Below are 7,378 nucleotides of genomic sequence, written 5' to 3' on the forward strand. Positions count from 1 at the left end.
TTTTAACTGAACGTTTTAAAACTAAATTCTATGTATGCATTCATTTTTATTAAACTGTTTATTTAAATGTATTACAAGTCTTTTTTTTACCTCAAAGGGGATTTTAAAAATTGACTCTTTATGCTGTATATTTGAAATTAATTTTAATCCATATTCTTATATATTTTTTGTTTCTAGCATTTTTTTTTCTGTATTTTTTTATTTTGATGAAAAATATATGGAAGTACTTAATTCATTTTTTTTTCCCGAATGAGTTTGTATTTGGTAAGTGAATATGTTGTATATATTTACATGAAAATTTCAACATAAATAAAGTTAAATTGATTGATCACAGCTGACCTCAATTGTGTGCATCTTTGCACCATTCCTTTGGGTCACTGAGCTGATGGTTTTGGTACCAAAGAGCTTTGACCGCAGCAGCAGGATCCGTCACATAAACATCTTCAGAAGAGGAACACTAACGATATTTTAAAGACATCCAAGAAGGCCTCCTATGCAGAGTCGAGCCAAAACGTCTAAAACAACAGCTTCATTGTTTGTTAGCTTTTATTTTTTCATTTAGTCGTTTATCAAAAGGCTTTATTCCAAAACAACTCGCACATGGGATGCAAACAAGCAAACACTGGGTCACAGTCACACGTTTCTAGTTAAGCTCTGTGAGAAAACAGTCTCAGCGATAAGAAAAATGTCCTGTTATTTCCGTTTTGAAGAGCACAGGAAGGGGTCACTCTTCAGCATTTTGTTAAAAATAGGGAGTGAATCAGCTGTGGGTGGAAGGCTGGAGAATTCACTTCACCTCTGTGGGTCACAGAGTTGAAAAGTTTGAAACCGTCTGGATTTATAAATGTCCCACGATAAATGAAGACAAAACTTTCAATTCTATTTGGAGGAAATAGATTTTAGTGGCAAAAACTGTAACATCCCAGCAGATCCGCTGCCATCAGACACCACAAGGAAGCATGAAAAACCATCATATCCATGTCAACAGCTGATGTTTTCTTCATCAACACTCCATGAATAAGAGTGTTTAATCTGCATTTATTCTCGTCACACGCTGGGAATGTGAAGGTCAAATGACAAAAACAGGGTGGAAGATGAGATGATGAGAACAGAGAAACGCCACATTTAAAACAGGAGGTTTGAAACATTTTTCATTCAAACATGTGGAATCAGGAAATGAGTCAGCTGTCTGAGGTTACAAAACAGAGCAGAGCTCAGAAACCGACTGTAGGATGACGGCAGCTAAAGAGCAAAGCATGTCTGAGAGCGGACGTTCATAATGCATGTTAATTGATTCCATCGATTTTATAAACTAAACAACAACTCACATTCCTGTGTTAGTCTGTGTCTAAAAGACTCAAACATGCAAAGAAACAGATGGTGTAACCTTTGCTGATTCTTTTTTTCACCTTTTTTTTTAATTTAAACTTACAAAGTAGGAGTTAAATCATTTTGATTACATAGGATCGGAATGTTTAATCAACAACTTGTGTGTGAACACCTTCATTCCTCCAATGAACTTCTGTATTATTGAATTTAAAGAAAAAAAAAAGAAGGAAGTTGGGGAAGTAACTCTGACCATCCCATTAATTTCCCGAGATTTCACAGCTTTTGATCTTAGAAGATCCAAATATGGGCAGATTTCTGCTCAAATTCAACACAGAAGTACGTAACAAAAAATGAAAAGTTAAAATTAAAAAGTAAAAAGTTGTCTAGCAGCAACAAAGTCCCATTAAGTCCCAGTGATCATCTGTTGACCTATCTTAAAAACGTCCCCACTGGTCTTTTGTTTATAATTATGCAGATTTTTTTGCTAAAAAAAAAAAAAAACTGTTGTTCTAGGACAGAGGTCTGCAACCTGAGGCTCTGGATCCATTCATTGTGACTCTCTGGATTTGAAGAGAAATGCAAACAAACTGAACAAATAATGGGTTTGAAGTTTTGGTTAATTTGTTTTTGTTTTTTAACATGTCAGAACACCAAGTAAAATGGTGGTAAATGTCTAATCTATTATCAGAGTGGTTTATTGTTAAAATATTTCAGTCATTTACATGTAAAGATGAGTTTTTGAGAGGTGGATTCTACACCAACGTCTTGTTTATATTTGACAGTAAAATGAGAAAAAGTCATAATGATAAAAGAATTTGTGTTTGAGTTTCTTGCATTTTTATTTCAAACAAATCTGCTGCACCAGGAGGGTATTATTTGACTCAGGATGTATTTTATTTTGAAAGGAACTTGTAAAAGCTGCTGTCAAATTAAAAGAAGTTACATTTGTAATGAATAGTAAAATATCACTGTTTTGTAAACATTTCAACATTAAATTTTATAAATGAACAGTTTAAGAGTCACAAAAACATGAATAAAGCATGTGTTTTAAAAGGTAAAAGCGGCTCTTGCTGGGTTTTGGACAGGAAGAAACTGGTTGTAATGGCTCTTTTAGCAAAAGAGGTTGCAGACTTCTGTTCCAGGACATAATTTCTGCAGACCGGCAGTAGTTTATTAGAAATTCACCTCTTGAACCGTTGCCCCTCCCCATTGCTATGAGCTCACAGCAGGGAGCTTGTGGCACTAACATATTTTCTAAACCACAATTAAGCTCTTTTTAAAACAGCATAATTTTTGTCAACTCTTGATCCAAAGTAACTTGAATAATTAAATAAACAGAGATGTAATTTTTAAGACAAATTTTCTTATACATGCCACAAAAAATGCTTAAAAACACGATTTTATCAGAGAGGATATTTAAGATTATAAAGCAGGTTAGATTATTAATCATTAAACCAAAGAAGAATTGTTCCATAATCCAAGCAAACTACTGTCTTATCATGAAATGTTGTTGTAAAAGAGCAAACTATGTTTGTTTTTCTTATAATAAAAAAAGACAGAAGGTGCAACTCAATAAAGTAAAAGGCAAAAACAATGCTCACTCAGGCAGAAAACTTTGTACCCAAAGTCTTCATCATATGTATTCTACAGTGCATTAACAGTCTTCATCTTCCATAACATGTGTTTACAACTCTTTGTTTTCTTCTTCTGCACCTGTTTCTGTCAAGAGCTCAAAGGTATGAGATGATAGATATGTATACGTCTCCAAACTGGTGCCGATAGGGTAAAGTGGGTCAAACTGGATGTGTTTTATACAATGTGAGATAATGGTCAACAAAAAGGTAAAGTTGTGCATTACCTTTTTTTTTATAACCATTTTTGTTATCAGATCATATTACAGAGAAATGTACAACTGTTAGATAAAGTTAATGCTGCTTTTTAGTGATTTAAAAAACAAGATTCTAAGTGAAAATGTTTTTAAATGTAACTGATCAGAATCTATCCACAAGTTCCCACACAGAATGAGACTATGAAAAGGTGCAGTCTAATCAGGAAAAATCATGTGACACAAAGACAGGAGACAGATGCTGGAATGGTACTTTTAACATGTGTTAAGACCAAAGAGGCCATCACGCAGCATTAAGTCAATCATTACATCGATGTGCATTAGGAGCCTGATGTAAAGTTTTGTTCTAAACTCAGATTAGCTCTTCTGTCAGCTTTGGAGCGCTGCTGTTTTCAATGTGAAGGACGGAAACATCAAAGTTACAAAAACCCTTTAACATTTCTACGATTCAGTTTGCGTAAAGAGCATAAGTCAGGGAAAAGAGTTGGCATCTTAACTGAGAGCTCACTCCTCCAGTCAGTCTATTCTGCTCGTCTCAGTCCTTATGGACAAGTGCATCATTGTGCGTGCGTGGACACAGAGAGGCCTTTTTGTTACCTTCCACTGTTTACTTTTCAGCTATGTGTTTGCTTGCTTTGTATGCCTCTCTCATACAGACTCTCTGGCCGAACATGAATACGCCTGGAAACAAAACAGCATTTGAGCAACTCTTCAGATGACATAACAGGATCATTGAGACACGTCTGCCACCGCCGCGGAAAACAAGGTGCAGATCGTTTTACTGAAATATAAAAACGGGGGAAATATTTCTGAAGGAGGTCAAATTATGTTTGTTTGTTGGGGTAATAATTATTGAGTATAGAAAATATACATGAGGGCCACATTAACAGGTGGAGTTCGGCATGACTCAATAGCCATTTGTTTTCTGGTGTTTCAGGCTGTTTTTTGCCTAAGCAAATGCTTCATCTACTGTAGCTTCTTTAAAAAAAAAAAAAGAAATTTAAATTAGATTTTGATTTAGAGGAATGCCTAAAAAAGCTTGTGCAAAGGCTCAAACACACCAGGCCTGTTGTGTAGCGGTGCTCTCTCCCATCAGACATATTTTAGCAGCTAGAGGCTTTGTGAGCTGTCTACTCAGCAGAACTGTTTAATCTAAAGTTTTATTCTGAAAATCTAGCAGATACTAGCAATGAGTTTAATCTGTTTTAGTAACTTCACATAATGTTAAACCAATAAGTTCCATTAAAAACACTCAATGTTAAATGAGCAAATACAATAATAATAATAATAATAATAATAATAAAATGCTAAAGGAAGCCTAACCCCTATATGGTTTAAAATGGATACCTTATTGCTTTGCAGTCGCATTTTGATTTAAAATGTCCTAAAATGTCAAGCTTAAATATTGACAAAGGCCTAATTAATTAGAGAGAGCTCATCACCATGTTATGTCTCTGTTCCTATAACATTTAGCTTTTTTTCTTATTAACCGGTGTTTACATTAGCCAACCCTCTGTAATTACCATGGTTGTAGTTAAAGACACTTTTGTGTTTTCCATGGCAACAAAAACACTTTTAACACAGAAATTGAGCTGTGGCCTACTGTTTTTCTTTAGAGTGATTCAATTCGTTTGTAAATGTGTTTTTTTTTTATGATAATGAGATATATATATAAAAAAAAATAATAAAAATCCATTCTAATGTGATTTTCCCCAAGTTTAAATTAGATTTAATGATACATTTTACCCTTTCAAAATAAAACATTTTCACTTATTTTGACAAAATTTGGACCGGAATAAACTAGACACATGACCTATGATTCAGATTCCAAAGAAAGGAGAAAAAAATGCTGACACATCCTGGAATTAATAAAGAAAACGAAACAAAAGAGGAAACATTCAAATTAAATGGCCCGAGGGCTCAAAACTGTTGTTCAGACAGGTATCATAACCAAATCTCCACAAAGGCCGCTTTTGGTGTGTTTTTACATATGTAAACAACCCACGAGACTATAAATAAATCAGCGAAACAATCAAATCATTTATACACGAGTGACGACGATTTGGGGCAGACTCTGGAGCAGTTATAAGGCGTAACTTAACACACAAGATGTTCCAAATGAATGTTAGCCGAAACTGAACACCGCGAACAAATAAGAAGCTGCACTGTTGTCATAAAGAACTTGTGTTTAATGTTAATAATTATAATGGTAAGTGGCTAAAACGAAAGTATTTAATCAAAACAAGAATTGAGGAAGAAGGAGCGTCTTTGTTCCGACATAAACAGCTAGAAGGAGGCAAGCTAACGGTGCTAGCATGTAGATGAAAGCCACGATAGGTGGCCTCGCGGCGATATTTTATACATAAAGAAAATAATAAACATATCTCACCTGTAAATGTAAATTTGTCTGAAAGTTCAGAAAAAGGTGGACAGTCCGTTATTTTCTGCCTCTGGAGCTTCGGTCTTCCCGTCGCAGAAACCTTAAGGGGACTTCTAGAAAGTGATGTCACTGCTGGCTTCCTGCTCCTCCGCACCACGCCAATCACGGTTGACGTTATAGAACACGCCCAGTTTCAGTCACATGACACCTGACTCATGCTGGTTTTATGAAGGTCTTGTGACTTCTGTAAGAGCTTTTCTGAGATCATAATATGGCATTACTTATATGTGTTAATGTAATAAGGAGATCATTTTGTTAATTTAAATGATAAATTAAACCTCTGAAATGTTCTTTGATGTGTTTGTAACTCTAAGATTGCTTTACTGCAGTTCTTCATTGTCAGGCTTTTTCCAGAATGTCTCTGAAAAGTTTGTAGATGATTCAAAACCCTATGTAGTCCTGAGGATTAGAAGCAAGTTTTAGCCTCTCTTCATTTACTTACATTTTTCTTCCACTATAGACCCAAATGAGATTTTTTTTTCTTCGTTATCCCCTGGTCTTATCTCATATATCGATGTTTATCTCTTTCATTGTATGACGTAGTCTGATTCTGCTGAAGATTTATTCCTATGAGTCATTCCTTCCGACTGTGGCCTCAAGCAGGGTAAAAAATAACAACAACTCTTTACACAATCTAATTTATAATTATTCTTTTTTTAGCAGGTAGATAGACCAATTTGTCGACATATAAAGCTTCTACTTTTTCCATCTTACCTATTTGCCCCATTCTACTCAGTTTAAGTTAGTAAACTCCAACCAATATGGAGGCTACACTCTAGGCTTCATACATGTAAATAAATTAGAAATAAAATTCCTTTCTTAAAATATATGATAAGGACAGGCAATAAAAAAAGAGGAAAGTTAAAAAAAAATGATTCCGTTTGCGTCATCTACCTTAAAATCAATTTGATGTTCTCAACTTGCGGTCTAATCGTTGTCCTGCTTGTTTTTCCAGATATAATTGGGCAAAGAAGTATTTGTCAGTCCTCAAGTGTATTGTCTCGTATAAAAACCTGAAAGGTCTGTAATTTTCATCATAGGTAGACTTTAGCAATACTGCCCTGGTGTCCTAAGACAGCTATTTGGTTTTGATCAACTGGTGTCACTAATTCAGGTAAGAAGTGACAGACAGAAGGGCTTTGTAAGTCCACATTTATATCATATTTGATAGCCACATTTCCTAGGCCTTGATGTCATTCGCATGAGCCAAACTTCCCTCAAAGGAAGGGCTTTTTCCTGCTCCTTTCAAAATGGCAGCTTCCATAAAATCTCAAAAAAAAAAAAACAATTGGCAGGAATAATTTAGCACATATTATTTTTTTTCTAGAACAGTCAATATTTTTCATCCTACAATAACATAATTCTAAGCCATAATGTGTGCAATAACTTACCAAAACACCATCTATATCTCATAAATATATTCACATCGTGGATTTCATCGTTTTAATAAAAAATATGCATGTTCTGTCAATTATTTTATGTGGTGGGCTATAGGTGGGGTAAATGAGTAACATATAGGACAAAAACTGTGTTTGTCAAAGCTAAGTATTGATTGTTTTTGCTCCATTATGCAAAAATATATATATATAAATCAAACTTTGTTTTTCCCTGGACTCTTTTTTTTACATTCTGTCTCTCACAGTGGAATAGCATCTGTGATGAATATTACAGACCTCTCCCATCTTGTTAACTTTAAATCAGGGTCTACTATGAATGGTAATCTTTGCACCAGTGTACCTGTCTCACCTGCTGCTGATCACCTG

The 7,378-nt window shown here is 34.8% G+C and overlaps 1 protein-coding gene across 1 annotated transcript in view; it reads right to left on the reverse strand.

Moving 5' to 3' along the window:
* The window catches only part of sdcbp2 (syndecan binding protein (syntenin) 2), a 15,411-nt gene extending 9,673 nt beyond the window's left edge, over positions 1 to 5,738 (reverse strand). The window contains exon 1 of the mRNA XM_024292050.2: positions 5,565 to 5,738. The gene's annotated coding sequence lies outside the window, so the exon portion shown is untranslated. The remainder of the gene's footprint in view (positions 1 to 5,564) is intronic.
* Positions 5,739 to 7,378: the final 1,640 nt, after the last annotated feature.

Source organism: Oryzias melastigma, linkage group LG7 (assembly GCF_002922805.2).
Source record: "Oryzias melastigma strain HK-1 linkage group LG7, ASM292280v2, whole genome shotgun sequence".
NCBI classification, from domain to species: Eukaryota; Metazoa; Chordata; class Actinopteri; order Beloniformes; family Adrianichthyidae; genus Oryzias; species Oryzias melastigma.